The following is a 21,575-nucleotide window of genomic DNA, read 5'->3' as shown; positions in this document are numbered from 1 at the left end:
CACATATAGGTACACATCCCGAGTGTGCGTTTTTTGTGAGTGATACAAGACACAAATTTTTGAGTTAAAGAACTTTCATTATCATTAATATTACAAAAAAGAAAACAATTGTATCACAGCTAAATGTCTTAAATGTTTAAGCATTTTTTTCCTAATGGATACAAGGAATAGTTGATTATTTATTTTCCACATGAACTAGAACAGCTGTATCAAAATTACAAATAAATATTCTATGTTAATATTAGCATTCATTATATTTATCATCAAAAGACTTCAAAAAGCCTACAATAGTTTGTTTAACCCCAAAAAGGCCTATGCCAAGAAAATAAAGGGCTAAAATTCGTTTTATAACTATGTAAAAATGCGGGTCCTAAAGATGACTGTACGTTTTTTGGCACAGAATCAGATTGAAATGACAACACCCTCTATATACTCGGTTACTATTGTAACACTTACAGATGTGGAAACATTTAATTTGCTGGTACATTGTGTCTGACACAAAGAGTAGCACAAAACAACAGCATTCTTCCAGAAATTCAGACTGCCCATTAGTTTTTGTGTTTGCCTAGTGTTTTAGTTAATATATATTTTCTGCCTGGTAACAAGTTAGAATCAATATTTTAGGCCACATTTGTCTGTTTAGCATGTTATTTGTAACTATTTAGAGATGGTAATAGCCTCAGGATTGTTTGCAGTAGTGTTCTAGGCACCAGTTGAACGGATGTGTACGTACGTGGAAAATAACATTGCGATACATGAGTTACACATTGCAATTTTCTGTACTGCTGGCGCATTTTGCAGGCACTTTAAACATTCAATTAACGTTGTGGCACTTGATAAGCAACGTACGTGTTGAAAGTAAATAACTTGAGGCTCTGTTGTGCCTTACACTATGTATGCTACATTAATCAAACTATGAACTGTAAGGGCTTGACATAAAACTCTTACAGCCTGCCGGAGTGGCCGTGCGGTTCTAGGCGCTACAGTCTGGAACCGAGCGACCGCTATGGTCGCAGGTTCGAATCCTGCCTCGGGCATGGATGTGTGTGATGTCCTTAGGTTTAATTAGTTCTAAGTTATAGGCGACTGATGACCTCAGAAGTTAAGTCGCATAGTGCTCAGAGCGATTTGAACCATTTGAAAACTCTTACAGTTTCAAGATAATGAAGCATGGAGTAAAGGGATGAAGGCCAGTTGGTACACTAATGAAATAGCATTAGCATGACATACATTTATTCGATTTAAGTGTTACAACTGAATCATCTTCTCCATGGTCATGGTGAGGGCAGTGGATACAGCACACAGCTGTAGAAGGTGCTGACTCTCCACCTCAGCACATCCTTGAGGCTATTGTCTCCATAACTGCTGCTCATGTAACACCACAGCACCGTGCAGAGCAGCAAGCTGCAGATGCTGCTCGTGCAGTGGCTTCAGCCACGGGATCATCAACTGCTTTTTACTAAGGCATCTTGTTGACATTGAAGATGTGTGCCCGAATAAACTCCAACAGCTATTCATGGGATATAGACTGTACTGCAGAATTACAGTATGGACTCTCCATCATTGGTAGGCCATGGGTGCTAGTGTCTGCTCATGGGTGCAAGTCAGGGGCAGCAGCCTTTAGCACGCCTATTGGATACAGTGACAGCTTGATGCTGCACCAAACACCATCACTTCGACACTCAGCAAGTTGGAGGTAGAAGTTCCCAAGACTTTTTATCAACAGATGAGAACCTGGCAGCTCACGGCGACCAGGGGGGACAGCAGTTTCGAAGGTAAAAGTTATCTGGTGAATGGTAGGCAGCACATCACATGGCCTGCATCATAGTTGGTTCACTGTAACTGACTCACATATGGGCTTGTAAGCTGTCCATCTAAGGCAATGACATTATGTCTTGCCGAGGTTACTGCATATGTCTTTGTGTTCTGGACTCATCAGTGTTATTTGCCACACCTCAGTGACACAACAGTGGCTTTCAGTGTTCAGCTTGATGCTTTCCTGCTATGCCAGTGGGCTGATAGGTGTTCTTGTCTAACATTTACCCATTGTTGCAGCATTATGTTGTGCTGTCATTATGAAATTAAGATCCCTCTTAAGTGAGGCCATGTTACTGAGGCAATGAGTCAGTCTTCTCACTCAAATGAGGTGAAGCAACAGCTTCTGGCTTGTGCCATATTATTTGCAGTGTTGGCTCTCATACTGTTTGTCGTTCTGGTTGCTACATGGTGCGCTGGCCTGGTTTGACTTGGCTGAGAGGTGGCTGAAGAAAACTTTCAGAAGATTTTGTTTCTGCCCACTGTATATTTCTGTGGTGCAATATGAGTATACACCTCTCCTTTAAAAAATTCGTTATGAATGTTCTTTTTTTTTTAATTTTGCCTCTGGAACACTCTCATGTCATACACACATCAAAAAAAGTTTTGGATCACCCCGGTTCCAGAACTCCTGAACATAGACTTTGACTGCGGATATTGCACCACAGACACAGTCCCTTTGACTGTTCACAGATGTCACTAAACCCGCCCAAAGATGTAAACAACCATGCATGAGCAGAGCCTACTAGACGGAGGGGGTCCGACAGCCGATCAGTTCCAGTCATTCCACCAGGAAGGAGGTACACGGCTCGTGTTGTCTGTAGTTCAACCGTACCTAGAGGGTCAATACCGCGGTTCGATCACATCATCATTGTCACTTTGTGCCAGGAAGGGCTCTCAGCAAGGGAAGTGTCCATGCGTCTCGGAGTGAATGGAAGCGATGTAGTTCGGACATGGACGAGATACAGAGAGACAGGAACTGTCAATGACATGCCTCGCTCAGGCCGCCCAAGGGCTACTACCGCAGTGGATGACTGCTACCTGTGAATTATGGCTCGGAGAAACCCTGACAGCAACGTCACCATGTTGAATAATGCTTTTCGTGCAGCCACAGGACGTCGTGTTACGACTCAAACTGTGCGCAATAGGCTGCATGATGCACAACTTCACACTCGACGTCCTTGGCGAGATCCGTCTTTGCAACCATGACACCATGCAACGCGGTACAGATGGGCTCAACAAAATGTCGAATGGACCGCTCAGGATTGGCATCACGTTCTCTTCACCAATGAGTGTCACATATGCCTTCAACCAGACAGTCGTCAGAGACCTGTTTGGAGGCAACCCTGTCAGGCCAGTGCAGCAAGGTGGAGGTTCCCTGCCGTTTTGGGATGGCATTATGCTTGGCCGACGTACGTCGCTGGTGGTCATGGAAGGCAGTACGGTACATGAATGCCATCCTCCAACCGATAGTGCAGTGATATCGGCAGCATACTGGCGAGGCATTCGTCTTCATGGACGACAATTTTCGCCCTCACCGTGCACATCTTGTGAATGACTTCCTTTAGGATAACGACATTGCTCGACTAGAGTGGCCAGCATGTTCTCCAAACATGAACCCTATCGAACATACCTGGGATAGATCGAAAAGGGCTGTTTATGAACGATGTGACCCAACAACCACTTTGAGGGATCTACGACGAATCGCCGTTGAGGAGTGAGACAATATGGACCAACAGTGCCTTGATGAACTTGTGGATAGTATGCTACGACGAATACAGGTATGCATCAATGGAAGAGGACGTGCTCTCCTTTAAAAAATTTGTTCTGAATGTTTTTTTTTAATTTTGCCTCTGGAACACTCTCAGGTCATACTCACATCAAAAAAAGTTTTGGATCACCCCAGTTCCAGAACTCCTGAACATAGACTTTGACTGTGGATATTGCACCAAAGACACAGTCCCTTTGACTGTTCACAGATGTCACTAAACTCGCCCAAAGATGTAAACAACCATGCATGAGCAGAGCCTACTAGACGGAGGGGGTCCGACAGCCGACCAGTTCCAGTCATTCCACCAGGAAGGAGGTACGCGGCTCGTGTTGTTTGTAGCTCAACCGTACCTAGAGGGTCAATACCGCGGTTCGATCACATCATCATTGTACTGGTGCTTACAGCAATCTGGACCACCATCTCTGTAGGTCTCGCTGTATGGTTGTACAACATGCAATGCATGAGGAATAAAAAGAGAGCAAATGATGTTCATGTTGACCTTACTACAAAATTCTGTACAGGTTCCGAACTCTCGGAACCGAGGTGACGCAAAACTTTTTTTGATGTGTGTATATGTTACATGGATAATTACACACTGTACAATTTCTTATTATTTAAATGTTTTTAAAAACTTATTCACAAAGTATTTGTTTTGCTTCTTAATCCTGTATCATCCCTGTTGAATCCTTATGCTCTAAAACAAGTATAGAATCATATTTTATGTTACAATTTTTTGCTCCGTATTAATAGTATTTAACCACTTCACAGGTATTTGATGTATTGATGATTCAGGGGTATGAGTCGTTTTATGCTTCGGGCGAAAGTAGAGTACATGTACCGTTAGCAGAAGTTGTTGAGGAACTTTAGTTTTTGGGATGGTAACACTTCTAACAGTTTTTTCGGCCAATACAACACAGCTTGTGATAACTTGATCATGGACATGCCAGTAATGATAACTGGAAGGCGAAATTGTGCTGCTGCTCCGTCACACAATGTACAATTTATTAATACACCACTGGTTTGTAGCTTAAATTTTGGTCATTTGATCAATTTTTGTGACAGTTTACAATGACACCTTCTGGTGAGAAAATCCAGTGTGCTCCCACTGGAAATAGGTCATGGGGCAAACACTCCTCTTCAACACTCTGCTACTTCTGTTTTCCCTAAGAACAACTGTACCTCACATGGCCATGTGTTATTCTGTATCACTCTGTCTGGACAAATGGTGATGCTTTCTCTTAGAAATTCTTGTAACTCTAGCGACACAAGAATGTACGCCTCTCACTATTCTGAGATTAATAGTAATTCCTGCATTTGTGGTGGTGGTGGTTAGTGTTTAACGTCCCGTCGACAACGAGGTCATTAGAGACGGAGTGCAAGCTCGGGTTAGGGAAGGATTGGGAAGGAAATCGGCCGTGCCCTTTCAAAGGAACCATCCCGGCATTTGCCTGAAACGATTTAGGAAAATCACGTAAAACCTAAATCAGGATGGCCGGAGACGGGATTGAACCGTCGTCCTCCCGAATGCGAGTCCAGTGTGCTAACCACTGCGCCACCTCGCTCGGTTCCTGCATTTGTACCTGTTTTCACTTGGCTACAGTTCCTGTCTGGACTGACTTTAATGGCTCCTAGGAGAATAGTGCTATGTTTTTCTCAGTTAAGTTCACTGCATAATCCGACTATGAACTGTTTTGGAGGCAACAGCGAAGAACGCATTCACCCATCGACAGCATAGAGAAATATTCTTAGGTTGAGAAAGCAACACTTGAGATGATATATGGAGTAAAAAATTTTCGTGTTTTCTTGCATGGCATCACATTCCAGCTCCTTATAGACCATAAGCCGCTCATCTCTCTCTGTTTGGTCCCCAGTCGAAGCTCCCAGATAGAATGGCACAGAATTTAGAGCAGTGGGCCTCGCTTCTGACTAATTGTTCACAGCGTGCGAATACAGGTGCCTTGTCACAGTTTACCTATGCATCCCAACATCAACGACAAAGAGCAAGAAGCAATCTGTTTAGCGCTGGACCAAAATCTTGAGTATACCATCAATGGATGTCCCTTGATAGCATGGGAAGTCGTGGCAGCTATCGGCGAGGATCCACTCTTGCACAGAATAATTCCTGCAGTCTAGGAAGGGTGGGCAGAACGTTTTCCAACTTGGTCAGACCAAGCGCTGCGCACGTACTTCAAACTTTGAGGTTGGCTCAACACTATAGCAAGTGTCCTACTGCTAGCAGAACTGCCACATTTTTATTCTACCATCGTTGGGACAACGCATTTTGTAGATGTTACATGCATCGCATTGGAGGATGTTGCGCATGAAACTATTGGCCTGGAAACATGTCTATTGGCCAGCAATTAATTCTGCCATTGAATACATGGTGCCTGCCTATTAAGTGTAAGCCAAGCGCCCATGTGAACAGGGACACACAGAACTGTCCTCCAAGACATTTAAGGCATTAGTTGCCATTTTCGCTATCGATGGAGGCACTACACAGTCTGATTTTAGACAATGGTCGTCAGTTTGTGTCAGAGGAATTTGAAGCATTCTGCCACCAAAATGAAATTCAGCAGCTGACTACTGTACTGTTTCATCAGGCATCAAATGCAGAGATCGAGCAGTTGATCACGACGCTGAAATCGTAACGAAAGAAAACAGTCTTGGTACCTCTAGAGGATGCTCTGTCGAGTACCTCTTTCGACCACGTAGACTTCAAAGTCTTTGACACGATAACACGAGCCTAGATCTTGTTTATTTTTCCTTCATTCGCTTTACATGTATTTTATGAATTCTTCACTCTGTTGTACTCACTTTCTTTGTTCTCCTGGCATGGCTTTGGATTCTCTGCGAGCTGGTTAGGTAGACACTCAGCGTTTCCACGAGATACACGTGTCATGGTGTGACACGCTTGTCCTGAGTTTGATGGACACTATCTTTACGCTACCGCGACACATTATAGGTGTCGAGGGCGAAATGCCTCCATATCACTAAACAGTGTAAGGGGAGATCATGGCGGGAGTTATGGAACACATTAAATTCTTCTATCAGTTCAGCACAGGTATGGGTAGTTATCAGAAGGTTTGCCGAAAGGTAAAGCAGGCCACCTATAGCAGCTGTAGTGAAGGAGGAAGTCTCCAAACAACAATTGAAGGCATCAGCTAGACAAAGGCACAGGATTTAGCCAGGACTACTAGTAACACCTGATTGGATCCAGCATGCCGTCGTCACCATCTGTACATGGAGAGGGTGGATTAGACTTCAGATTGATCAACGCTGATTCCTGTAACTGGACTTTCTTCATGTGGGAACTGAATTCAGCCCTTATCGAGGCTAGTAATACTGCGCCCGAGCACGGACTAGTCAGGTAGAGCCTACTGCGGCAATTAGGCAAGGGAAATCGTTCCAGAAATCTATACTCGTACATTATGGCGTACAGGACAGTTTCGCAGGGTGTGAAGGAAGGAAAATTTTGTCCTTCTCAAAACAGAGAAGCACCTACCGAGTACCAATAGTTATCGGATTGTCGCCTTATCTAGCTATCTAGGAAATAACATGGAGCGTATGGTAAACCGTTGACTGATCTGTATCTGAGAAACCAGAAAGCTCCTTAGTCGCTTTCAGTGTTGGTTCAGAAGATATCGACCAACTACTGACATCCTGTCGCTGCTGGAGGACGCTATACTACAGTCTTTCCCTTTGAGGCAGCATCAACTGGGCAAATTTCTTTACACGTTGAGGTGACAAACGTCATAGGATTCTTCCTAATATCATGTTGGACCTCCTTTTGCCCTCTGTAGTGCATCAATTCGTCATGCATGGGTTCAAGTCGTTGGAAGTCCTCTGCACAAATGTTGAGCCATGCCAACTCCATAGCCGTCCATAATTGAGAAAGTGTTGCCAGTGTGGGATGTTATGCACGTATGGATCTCGATTATGTGCCATAAATGTTTGATGGGATTCATGTCAGGAGATCTGGGCGTCCCAGTCTCTCGCTCGAATTGCCAAGAATGTTGTTCAAACTACTCACGAACAATTGTGGCTCCGTGAGACGACATAGTTGTTTGGCAACATGAAGTCCATGAATGGCTGATAATGATCTCCAGGTATGTGAACCCAACCATTTCCAGCCAGTGATTGGTTCAAATGGACCAGAGGACCCAGCCCATTCCATCTAAACGTAGCTCACGCCATTGTGGAACCACAAGCAGCTCGAGCAGTGGCTTGTTGACATCTTGGGTCCATGGCTTCGAAGGGTCTGCCACACACTTGAACCCTACCATCAGCTCTTACCATGTATATGCGTGACTCATCTGACCAGGCCATGGTTTTCTAGTCGTCTAGGGTCCACCGGATATGGGCCCAACCCCAGGTGAGGCACTGCAGGTGAGGTGGCGCTCTGCAGAGGCACTCGTGTCGGTCGTCTGCTGCCACAGTCCATTAACGCCATATTTCGCTTCCCTGACCCATCGGACACGTTCGTCGTATGTCGCACATTGATTTCTACGGTTATTTTACGCAGTCTTGCTTGTCTGTTAGCATTGACAACTCAAGGAAAACGCCGCTGCTTTCGGTCAGTAAGTGAAGGCTGTCTGCCTCTGCATTCTCTATGGTGAGAAGAAATGCGTGAATTTTGGTATTCTCGGTACACCCTCGACACAGTGGATCTCGGAATACTAAATTCCCTAACGATTTTCTAAACGGAATGTCCTATGCTCAAACTTCGATTACTATTCCGCGTTCAAAGTCTGCTAATTCCCGTGGTGCGGCCATAATCATGTCGGAAAGCTTTTTGCATCAGTCGTGTGAGTACAAATGACACCTCAGCCAATGCACTGCTCTTTCATACTCAGTGTACGCGGTACTACCGCCATCTGTACATGTGCATATTGCTATCCCATAATTTTTACCACCTCAGTGTATAATTAATGTATATGATACTACTTGGGGGCACAATTGAGGCAGATCTATCAATGAGGTTTCCGCAAAAGAATGCCTATATTCGTAGAATCCTTTCTAACCCAAAGTTTGTTGCGGTACCCAGTTGGTGAAGTTCTGTCTGACAGATGTGAGCAGAAGAATGGTGTCTGTCAAGACAATATTTATTGAGTAGCTTTGTTTTCGATTGCTGTAAATGGTATAACGTCCATGGTAAGGAACGCAGCGCAGTGTTCCTTATTTGTGGACGATTTTTCAATATTTTGTTCCATTTCTAGTCTTGTGCAACCTACCATCACAAAGTTGGAAGAATGGGCTGCCCATACCGATTTTAAATTTTCCATAGATAAGGGCGTGTCTGTTTAAGTTTTCTTGTGGTTTTTTCGCTTTTCTTTGATGCAGCTGACCTGCAAATGAGGGATACAGTTCCAAATCTCAAAGATTCGATGAATTTTCTGGGCGGGAATGAGGTATTCTGCTGGGCACTAGCGTACAAGTGAATTAATTAGCAGATGTGGAACGTAAGGAAGCCTGTATTACAAATCAAGCGGCTCAGTGTCATTGTTATTGAGGTACAGGCTCATGGGGAAAGAGAACAAGAATGGATGAAAGTGACGGACAATAATTGCAGTCGATAAAACGAGGTACTCGATATCGCACTATAGTTCCTTCCAGATACTGCGATGAGACGAAGTACTTCTGATTCACCAACGAGTGGAGCATTTTCCGACGATGTATGACTTGCTGATCCAATGGGCGGACCCTTCAGTGTGTGGTCCTTCTGACATATAGATCACCAGTACACCTCATTTTAAATGAATGCACTTTTTATTCCAACAAGACGAGAGAGGCTGTCATGTAAGTTAGCTGACAATGAGAGGAATGTGGTACGACTTTTAAGATATTGTGAGATGTTTAGCTTGCTCTCTAAAGTAGCCGGCCGGTGTGGCCGTGCGGTTAAAGGCGCTTCAGTCTGGAACCGCGTGACCGCTACGGTCGCAGGTTCGAATCCTGCTTCGGGCATGGTTGTGTGTGATGTCCTTAGGTTAGTTAGGTTTAAGTAGTTCTAAGTTCTAGGGGACTGATGACCACAGAAGTTAAGTCCCATAGTGCTCAGAGCCATTTGAACCATTTTTTTTTTCTCTAAAATATTCGTAAAATGATTGGCTTGTTCTACCTAGCTTTTGTAAGTGATCAATCAGTCTTACCTTCTTGAGTAATTTTTATTTATCCTTTGTCCTACTGTTCAGTGATAATTTTAATAACACATTTTAACAATGACAGGGTCAAAAATATTAAGTTCTGCATAATTGAATGCCCTGCGGGACACAGCTGAATAGCTGTAGGATTGGTTCGGCCAGCCAATACTATTCTATTATAATATGCCAACGGCCTTGCCGCTGTGGTAACACGGGTTCCCGTCAGATCACCGAAGTTAAGCGCTGTCGGACTTGGCTAGCGCTTGGATGGATCACCGCCTGGTCTGCCGAGTGCTGATGGCAAGCCCTTTTGAGGCCAATTGAGGAGCTACTTGACTGGGAAGTAGCGGCTTCGGCCACGGAAACTGACAAGGGCCGGGAGAGCAGTGTGCTGATCACGTACCCTTCCATATTCGCATCCAGTGACGCCTGTGGCTGAGGACGACACGGCGGTCGGTCGGTACCGTTGGGCCTTCAAGGTATGTTAAGACAGAGTTTAGTTTAGTGTAACTGAATGTGACGGGTAGCTGAATGTGAGTGCACATGACAGAGAGTGATTGTAATTTTCAGTGAGACTACACTGTGCAGTCACAGTAATGTGACCACCTGTCAAAAGCCTAAATAGCCCCTTTTGCACCGTGTATCGCTGTGAGACGTGCAGGAAGAGGGCCAGTGAGGTTCTGGAAGTTGCCGATCGTGATGTGGAGCCATACCGACTACAGTAGCGTGGCCAGCTGCGCTAGGTTTCTAGGTTGAGGATCCATGGTGCGAACAGTCTAATAGAGGTGTTCCCACAGATGGGTTTAATTAGCCCGCATCTCGTGGTCGTGCGGTAGCGTTCTCGCTTCCCACGCCCGGGTTCCCGGGTTCGATTCCCGGCGGGGTCAGGGATTTTCTCTGCCTCGTGATGGCTGGGTGTTGTGTGATGTCCTTAGGTTAGTTAGGTTTAAGTAGTTCTAAGTTCTAGGGGACTGATGACCTAAGATGTTAAGTCCCATAGTGCTCAGAGCCATTTGAACCATTTTTGGGTTTAATTCCAGGAGGGTTGGTGGCCAGAGGGAGACGGTAAACTCAGCCTGGTGTGCTGTGTGACGTTGCATGTCCTGCTGTTAAACGCCGTCGTGCCGAGGAAAAACAAGCTGCATGTAGGGGCTGACATGGTCCCCAAGGAGAGATGCATACTTGCGTTGATCCAGTGTCCCTTCCAGAATGACGAGATATCTCAGAGAACGACACGAAAACATACCTCTGACCGTAACACACCCTCCTCTGACGACTGTTGCAGGGCCAGAAATGCGGACAGCCGTCTGTCCAATGAAGCATAAGATGTGATTCACCTGAAAAGACCATCTGCCACTACACAGTGGACATTCAATTGCTGCTTTGGCGTTCAAATTCCAGCCTTCATCGTCAATGAAAAGCACTCGGCAAGGATGCATTAACCATGCACCTGCTACGGAAGCCCATAAGCGAAACGTTGTCTGAATGGTCATTGAAGAGACGGTGTTGGTAGCGCTTTCGTTCACCTGGACGGTGAGTTGCTCAACAGATGCACGAGTATCCGCCCTTACGTATCTGTGCAGCCATCGTTCACACCTGTCATCTATGGCCCGTGGTACACACGAGAGTTTCAGTGAATAGCACTATTTTACCATGCACAGCAGACTTTAACAACGGCGGCAAGCGAACAGGTTACAAACTTAGCAGTTTAGGAAGTGCTTCCACTTTTGGCCCGAAAGAAAATGGTCATGCCCTATCGGATGTCAGATAAATTTCTCCGTTTTCGCATTACGAAAACGACTGCACTGTTTTCCGCATCCTCCCAGACCTGCTTTATATGCCCTCCACTGCCAGTGCTACCACCTACCGTCTGTGAATGGTTAGTGCACGTCGACGTCGAATATAGGTGGTGTTCACAATAGCGTGACTAGACTGTATATTTCAGCAATGGTGCTCTTAAGATCGCTGTTGATCTCCCTAGATCCACAAGCGCACATTTAAAATCCTGGAGACATTAATAACTGTTAGACGAAATAGTTCGGAATGATCTAAAATGGACTGACTAGATGAAAGTAACTGTAGGAAGAGCGGATACCATACGTGATATTCAGAGAAAGAATCTCAAGGAAATATCATTCGCCCACGAAAGAAGTGACTTACAAAATATTTGTTCCACGGATTCTTGAGTGCTGCTCATCGGTCTCTGGGCACCTACCAGGTCGGATAAATAGAACTGATTGAGAAGACACAACCAAAAACGGCACGTTTCCTCACAGGATTTTTTAGTAAGTGGGAGAGTTTTATGTAGATAGTCAACAAAAAAAATGGCTCAAATGGCTCTGAGCACTATGGGACTTAACTTCTGAGGTCATCAGTCGCCTAGAACTTAGAACTACTTAAACCTAACTAACCTAAGGACATTACACACATCCATGCCCGAGGCAGGATTCGGACCTGCGATCGTAGCGGTCGCGCGGTTCCAGACTGTAGCGCCTAGAACCGCTCGGCCACTCCGGCCGGCGATAATCAACAATTTGCGATGGTAAAGTGTGCAAGAAAGGTGTTGTGCGTCACGGAGAGGTTAACTGTTCAAATTCCGGGAGCTTAGTTTCCACAAGAGTGAGACACCTATCGTCTGCTTCCACATACGTCTCGCGAAATGGGCACGGTGAGAAAATCAGAGAAATTAAAGGTTACACAGAGGCGTGACGTCAGCCATTTATTCCTTACACCATTCACAACTGGAAAAGGGAAGGGGCAAAAATTAATGGTACCATACATACCCTCCGCTACAGACCGTAAGGTGGCTTACGGTCTATAGATACAGATAGACACGTAATTTAGATGCTGTTATGAGATGCTAAACAAGGAACGGGATTAGTAACTACTTTCCCATACTGCGTAATACTCTTAGGTATTCTGCTGAAATACCGGGTGACCAAAAAGTCAGTATAAATTTGAAAACTTAATAAACCACGGAATAATGTATATAGAGAGGTAAAAATTGACACACATGCTTGGAATGACATGGGGTTTTTTAGAACAAAAAAAAAGTATTGCTAGACGCGTGGAAGATCTCTTGCGCGCGTCGTTTGGTGATGATCGTGTGCTCAGCCGCCACTTTCATCATGCTTGGCCTCCCAGGTCCCCAGACCTCAGTCCATACGATTATTGGCTTTGAGGTTACCTGAAGTCGCAAGTGTATCGTGATCGACCGACATCTCTAGGGATGCTGAAAGACAACATCCGACGCTAATACCTCACCGTAACTCCGGACATGCTTTACAGCGCTGTTCACAACATTATTCCTCGACTACAGCTATTGTTGAGGAATGATGGCGGACATATTGAGCATTTCCTGTAAAGGACATCATCTTTGCTTTGTCTTATTTTGTTATGCTAACTATCGCTATTCTAATCAGATGAAGCGCCATCTGTCGGACATTTTTTGGACGTTTGTATTTTTTGGGTTCTAATAAGACCCCATGTCATTCCATGCATGTGTGTCAATTTGTACTCTCTATCTACATTATTCCGTGACTTATTCAGTTTTCAAATTTATACTGACTTTTTGATCACCCGGTACATTAACAGCGGTGTACATAATTCTAGCAGTGAACATCAAACTACTAGCCAGGCCGAAAAATACTTCCAGAAAGGAAACCTAAGTTCAATTCCGCGGTTCTGTCGACTGTGAAATAGAGTTTTGTATCCCTAATGGTTTAAGCTTAATGACAAGGAAATGTGACTTCATCAGTAATTATTGACGAGTAAAACTACAGAGAATTTAGTCCTGCGGCTCATTTACGTAATGGAGATTACAAACGAAGCGATATCGACCAGTTAAGCAACACTGCCGAAAGCTGTTACGGTATTAAATGAACTTGTCTTGGGACGTCATGTGTTATCTAACACTTTCTCACAACGAAACAGTTTGCTCGATCTTCACAACCACAGTCAACTTGCGACCGAAGGTAAGTTTCTTTGTTACACAAGTAGGGCCTACTTATCTACTGTTACAGAGAATTGCGAATCAGCTAGTTCTCAGCCTCCATGGAACATGTTCACGATATCTTTTGAGTATAGGAAATTCGTAAGTTATAATGAGTAAAAGGGAATTAGTTATACTTTTGACACACTATGCTGAGGAGAGAAAGGGACTCATACGACTACTCCGTAACTTCATTTGCTCCAAGAGCGTCCACGAAAATTGCCACAGCTTACTGATCAGATTAGTGACTAAACATGCAAAAATGTATAGTGCAAGTGAAGTTTTTTTAATTGTACAGAGCCTTCCCGATGTTTACAGCCTTGTTAAGGTATAAGTCAATTCGCGATCACCACAGCCCATTCTGTCCGATTACAAGCGAAGGGATGGTATATGTTTCATTGGCTTATTCTTTTGCAATTTCGCGACGGGTGCATTTTGAATGCGATCCGTTCCCAGTCTCTGTGACGAAGCTGGCGAGTCACCAGTTCAGTTCAGGCGCCAAGTACTCATGGTGCAACAACTGTACAAAATGTATACCGGACTCCAGCACTTGCTCATCCAGCAATGGAGCAACAAGTCCACTTGGAATTCAAGCAAAGAACCACCTTTTGGGAAAGGGGAAGGCTAGTGTCAGTTTTTTACACCGAGAGTAAAGTAAATTATCATTTTGGCTACGTCAGAGCCCCAGAGTTATTTTAAATTTTGCTAATTTTGGAAAGCAGTCTACCAAACTGGGCTGACCGTAATTGTATGGCTGAGACGAAACCACAGAAAGTTGTTTCTCATCTGCTCAGATTCATGTAATGCTCTACAGGCCTCTCAACAAATGTAGCGAACAGAAAAACTTTTATAGAAAGTGCAAGATGCTCTTCTCTTGTTGCAGCGTCACAGGGAAATTGTGGCATTCTGCTGAGCACACAGGCTTTGTAGTCATTGTTAAGCCAAAAAATCATGTATCAATGGAAGATTGATTGGATGTGAGTATTGGACAAGGTCGGCACTGGCCCACACTGCATTGTTGCCAGATATATCCAAGATGGCGGCAATGACGTCATCCAAGATTGCAGTGTGTAGACTTGTCAACAATGCATGACATCATCCAAGATGACAGATTTTGGCGGGATGTTTGAATTTTGGTGGGAAGATAGGTCAGTTGGGCTACCTCTGCTAACCTAACCCCCTCCCCCAGAAAATGGCAGGAAGTTCAAATTCCATCAGGATAGTGCAATACACCAGTTACCTCTACTAACCTAAGACAATGACAGGAAGATAGGTCACTTGGACCACCTCCACTAACCTAAGTCATCCGACCGCCACCTCATCCTAGGGATTGGTGGGAAGTTCATATTCCATCAGGATAATGTAATAGACCATGGTTACCTCTACTAACCTAAGAAAATGACAGGAAGATAGGTCACTTGGACTACCTCCACTAACCTAAGTCATCCAACCGCCACCTCTTCCTAGGAACTGGCGCCAAGTTTGAATTTTGCCGGTAAAGAAAGGTCACTTGGGCTATCTCTACTAACATAAGAAAATGGCGGGAAAGAAAGGGCAGCTCGGCTACCTCTACTAACCCAAGTCACTCGACCGCCACTTCCTCATATGGATTGGTGGGCATAGGACTCAACCTGTGCTGGACATAAGTCTTTATTATTTTGCATGCACCAATATTTATTTAAATAATGATCACTACAGATATTCGGATTTAGGTTGATGATGTGGTGCAAACAAATAGGGAAACTCTGCATGACCCGCTGAAATGTCGGAACATCGATGATGTCGATGACCTCCTGAACGGCTGTTTTCAGCTCAGAAACAGTGTTGGGGTTATTGCTGTGTATCTTTTCTTTAATATAGCCCCACAATAAGGAGTCCAATGTGTTTAGATCCGGAGAATATGGCGGCCAATCGAGGCCCATGCCAGTGGCCTCTGGGTACTGGAGAGCCAGAATGTGGTCCCAAAATGCCCCTCCAGGACATCAAAAACTCCTGCATCGATGTGGTCGAGCTCCGTCTTGCATGAACTGCATCTTGTCGGAAACAGGGTCACTTTGGATAATGAGGATGAAATCATCTTCCAAAACCTGCACATACCATTCGGTAGTCACTGTGCCATCAAGGAATATTGCACCATTTATTCTGTGACTGGATATTGCACACCACACAATCACCCGTTGATGGTGTAAAGACTTCTCGATCGCGAAATGCGGATTCTCAGTCCTCCAAATGCGCCAATTTTGCTTATTGACGAACCCATCCACAAGAAAATGGGTTTCGTCACTATGCGCATGCGCATACTAATTCCCATCATGACCCGTGACCAACCGTGCAGTTTGAACGTCCTAACTCAAACTGTTCAGGAGTTATAATGATTTTGTTTCATATAGTTCAATAATTGTCACCCTGTATATGCTACGTTTACATTATATTGGCGTGTATATACTGATAAGCTTGAAAATGAATTATTTAAAAACTGATAAACAAAAGCAAGCAAACTGTGTTATGTAACTGCCTCGAGTTTACTGTGTTGTTACACATGACCTTCCAGCGCAAAAGTGTTATAAAGATGTTACAGAAGAACCTAGAAATGTGTAATTGTTTGGGTTGTTTTCAGAAAAAGAACGAAGAACGAACCTATTCATGACATAAAATGATAGATATGTGTTGGGTATTTTTTAAAAAATAGTTTAAAGTTGCTACACTAAACTTGATGTAATGAAAAAAAGAGTAGGAAATGGCTTTTTATGTTTTAGAGGTGCCCCTAGAAATGTGTATTTTTTTGCCTTGTCTGGCAAACATTAAACTCATTATTACATATTGAAATAAATACAAAATAATGAAATAAATGATACATTTCTCATCAAAAATAGAAAAGTGATTAATTATGAAGCTGAATGGAAACCAATCAACTATAGAGTTTATCGTAATTCACATATGTAACTAAACTGCGACTGTAGGACTGAAAGAAAACATCATTGTGTGTGTTACACGTATTTAAACCCATCAAAATTTACTGAAAAATAATACCCTTGTTAAATGTCTGTTATTTCTCATAAAAAACACTTAAGTATTGCTGAAACCTTTTGAAATTACTACACATGAAAAGTAATATGATTCATGTATTACAATCAAAATGATGCATTGAATTAAAAAATATTAAACGCGTTCTCAAATTGGAACTTATTGAAGTATACTTTTTTGAAAAAAAGGTCTTCTCAGCCTCCATCTTATGGATTGCTAAAAATAATATTACTACAAGCCATTCACGTCTAACACTGTTGATTAATCTTATTAATACACAGAAGACACAGATGTACACAAACATGTAGAAGTACAAAGTTAACTTAATTACTGAAACGTTTATACCAGTGGTCAAACGATATTCGGGAATACAGATTATGTCAATTGCATTAGAGGAACATAATTCCACGGCTGGAATGAACAGTCCCTCAATTTTACATTTGAGTCCTGGGATATTCTGGTGTACTGAGAATAATCGATGTTGCATACTGACTGATTTATAACTATCTGGACAAAAAAATTCTGGCAATTTCTGAATATTTTGTGATAATGTATATTTGCATTGAAGCTGTACGCAAAAATCTACCTGCTGCTTAGCTGTTTTCTCGGTTTTACATAGAGTGCTCTACGCCATTGACCCCTGACTTATTGATCACGAATCTATCTCCCAGCGCAAAGTCCCAAGCGACTAGAAACAAGCCGAAGTGACTCCTGCATAGCAGAAGGGTAAAAGAACGTACACATGAGATTACAAAACAATAGCCTTCATATGAAACTTCCTGGCAGATTAAAACTGTGTGCCAGTCCGAGACTCGAACTCGGGACCTTTGCCTTCCGTGGGCAAGTGCTCTACCATCTGAGCTACCCAAACACGACTCACGCCCCGTCCTCACAGCTTTACTTCTGCCAGTACCTCGTCTTCTACCTTCCAAACTTTACAGAAGCTCCATTCCAGAATGGAAACACCCCCCAGGCTGTGGCTAAGCCATGATCCGCAGTAACCTTTCTTTCAGGAGTGCTAGTTCTGCAAGGTTCGCAGGAGAGCTTCTGTAAAGTTTGGAAGGTAGGAGAGGAGGTACTGGCAGAAGTAAAGCTGTGAGGATGGGGCGTGAGCATGCTTGAGTAGCTCAGGTGGTAGAGCACTTTCCCGCGAATGGCAAAGGTCCCGAGTTCGAGTCTCGGTCCGGCACGAAGTTTTAATCTGCCATGAAGTTTCATATCAGCGTACACTCCGCTACAGATTGAAAATCTCATTCTGGCAATAGCCTTCAGCATGGATTTGCTGCAGAAGTCTTGAACATATTCTCAGTTCGAGTATAAAAAATGTCTTTGAGATAGAAAAGCTTCCGTCCACGAATAAGCACGGATGTAGAACGCATCGCTCGTGCGAATCCCAGCCTGTCCGTTTCTTGCTCGATTTCCTGCAAACCATAGATGAAGGGCAGCAGCCAGATTCCATATTCCTAGATTTCCAGAAAGCGTTCGACGTGGTGCCCCACTGCCGACTATTATCAAAGATCCGAGCGTACGGTTCCCAGATACCCGCGTGGTTTGAGAACGTCTAAGTAAGAGTATACCTTGTTCTCGTCGGCGAGTGTTCATCGGAGACAGGGGTAGCGCCAGCAGTGCCCGAGAGAAGCGTGGAAGGACTACTCTTGTTCTCTATACACACTACAGAAAGAAAATTAGTAAATTCTTTTATAGGCTTCTGATTCACTCAAGATTTATTGTTGCAACAGTGCATATGTAGTACGTGAATGATTACATTTACAGATTAATCACACAAGCGGATTTGAGGTAGCAGGTATCGACCCAAGCTGGAACACCTACCACCTATATTTGTAATTGGTGTTGCCTCCAAAAGCGGCAATGCAGGCACTGTCTCTGGCGTCCAGTCGATCGCACAGATGGCGAATACTGGCCTGGGATACATTAGGCCACGCCTGCTCGACCTATTCAAGCAGTTCTGTAAGAGTTGCTGCTTGAAGTGTTGGACGAGGCACTCATCGTCACATTATACCCCACATATGCGCGCTAACATGCTGGCCAGGGACGTTACTGCACGTCTGTCAGAGCACGTTGAGTTTCACTGGCAGTGTGTGGGTGAGTATTATCATTTGGGTTCCGGGCGGGAAGGAGTGCCTGGTCCCCGGCACGAATCCGCCCGGCGGGTTTATGTCGAGGTTCGGTGAACCGGCCAGTCTGTGGATGGTTTTCAGGCGGTTTTCCATCCGCTTCGGCGATTGCGGTCTGGTTCTCCTTATTACGCCTCAGCTACGCTACGTCAACGATTGCTGCGCAAACAAGTTCTCAAGGTACGCGTACACCACCATTACTCTACCACGCAAACATAGGGGTTGCACTCGTCTGGTGTGAGACGTTCCCTGGGGCGTGGGGAGTCCACTGGGGGCCGAACCGCACAGTAACCCTGAAAAAGTGGTTCGGTTTGGGGCAGCGGAGGGGTGAAGTGGACTACAGCAGTCGTCGTGGGGTTGAGGACCACTGCAGCTGCGGCGGGGACGGAGCCTCTCCGTCGTCTCTAGGTCCCCAGTTAACATACAATACAATACAATTATCATTTGGGACAACGTATCACTTTACTTTTGCAAAAATGGTAAACGAGCAGGTCTAACAAGATTCTGCACGTACCGAGCGCTCGTTAGCGCCGCCTCCAGAAACACCAAAGGTGAGTGAGAGTTGTGGCTTATTACACCCCAGACCATAAATTCTGGTGTGGAGCCAACGTCTCTTGGACGAATGTACTCTATGAGAGCGCTCACCTGATATACGTCGTACACGCAAACGACTATCACTGGCTTGCAGGCAGAATTTTCTTTTATCGCTGAAGATCACGGAGCGCCAGTCCGTCTACCAGATGGTCTTCTCACAGCATCAATCGAGCCGTACTAGTCGATGCTGTGGCGTGACTGGAGGATGGGCTAGTGGTATGGGTACCCGTAATCCGACTTCTAATAATCGGTCCGTAACAGTTCATGTTGACACATCTGGGCTCACAACCCTTCTCAACTGTGCTGTGGTAACTGTATGATCTGCCACTATTGTCCTTACTGTACGACGGTCCTGGGGGACGGGTGTACTGCATTTACCTCTAGAAATTTGTCTGTGTGGAAATGTCCATGTGACCACTGATACCAGTAGCACATCCAGCTTGTGAAGCAGTTCGCCGACAGGACCATTCCGCCACTCGGGTGGCCACAATTTCATCTCTTTCTAACTCGCTCATTTGGCTGCAGGAAGGGCGAGTGAGTCTCAGTGGCATTGTTGCCCGCGTGCTTTACACGTTTTCATCACAATGAGCATTCTGGTTGTGAGAATTCACTATTAAAGAGTATACAAAGGTGGCACTCTGGTAGCTGTGCCATTCGCTATCTGTTGGCGGACGACGTTGACGCAATTAACAATACATCTATTATGACCTAGGTGGCATTGCCACAGTCGGATCAAAATCGACGTAGTTCCAGGTGTACAAATTCTTTTTCCCAGCAATGTTCAGAAACCAGAAAACCCAGCAATGTTTGGCAATTTCTAATTATATATGAGAATTCCATATACAGGATGTATGTATAGCCACCTTGGTTGCACAAAATTATTGTCAAATTGACCATGGTTTCGACTGCACTAAGGCAGTCTTCATCAGAATAAAAATAACATAGGATTATCTAATAAATATAATGACATGGCTTGAAATACAATATACTTAATAGGATTACTTCCATAAATTGTACAAACAGAGCGTACTTACAAGTAACCACACCATGTGTGAAAAACGTCCGAGCAAAAGTGCTGCCGTCAAATAGAAAATGTCACAAGAATAAAAACTAAAATGTAAAAATGTAACATGTTTGTCAACTGTATAAAATATTCCATGGAGATACAATGGCAGCCACAAGGTCGCTTAGGGCCAAGAATTGCAGCAACACAGCCGCTACCGTCAGACTAAACGATTAACAGGCCAAGGCAGGCACGGGGTGGATACGGAAACAGATTCGCGCCATCTAGCAAGAAGTAATCGAATTCCAGACAAGAGCAAATGAGGCATTGCAAAGACAATTTTAAACATTACAGATAACAAACAGGAACCAGTGTATAAAGTTTCAGTCTTTTTTTTTTTTTTTAGAAAAGAAAATATAGTTCAAGTAATGTCCAGAGAATGCATGAAAATAGGAAGGGAAAACAATGTTTAAGAGAGTACATTGAGGAGAGAATCGCCATTCAGACCATTTTTAATTAGCACCTCTGTACCTTGAGAAAAGTTTTTGTTGCGTAATTGCAACTGTTCGCTAAGAATGAGACCATCCTTCAGAGACAGGTGTTTAAAAATTTCTAGCTTTTCTAGGATGTTGAGCCTAAAGCCTTTTTCTCTCCGAGTGCAAGATTTGGAGGTCTTTTACATCTGTAGGATTATTTCCTGAGATTAACAAATGGTCAGAGATAGCTGAATTGTGGAAATTGGTGCCTTTTTTTGCCTAGAAGGTGTTCCTTAAATATTATCGAAATAGCTCGGCTTGTTTGGCCTATATAATAAGCGGGACAATTTTATAAACACCAGAATTTTGCAAAGGGGAAAGCGTAGGTTTTACGTTATGTATGACGTTACTTTTTAAAGAATTATTAGTGGAGAAGTCTACCCTACAGTTATATTTATTTTGAAGCAGACGCTGTATCCTGTAAGAAACTGGACCCATAAATGGTATAGAGAAACACCATTTCAGTAATTCTGCTGTAATGGAATCTTCACTATTTGCTTTGCTGTTTTTGAATGATTTGATGACTTCATAAATTTCCTGCTCTGTTGGTTGGAAATCCTCCTCCAGGT

The sequence above is a fragment of the Schistocerca cancellata genome, chromosome 5 (assembly GCF_023864275.1).
Source record: "Schistocerca cancellata isolate TAMUIC-IGC-003103 chromosome 5, iqSchCanc2.1, whole genome shotgun sequence".
Classification (NCBI taxonomy): domain Eukaryota; kingdom Metazoa; phylum Arthropoda; class Insecta; order Orthoptera; family Acrididae; genus Schistocerca; species Schistocerca cancellata.
Note: the sequence above shows the minus strand (reverse complement) of the source record.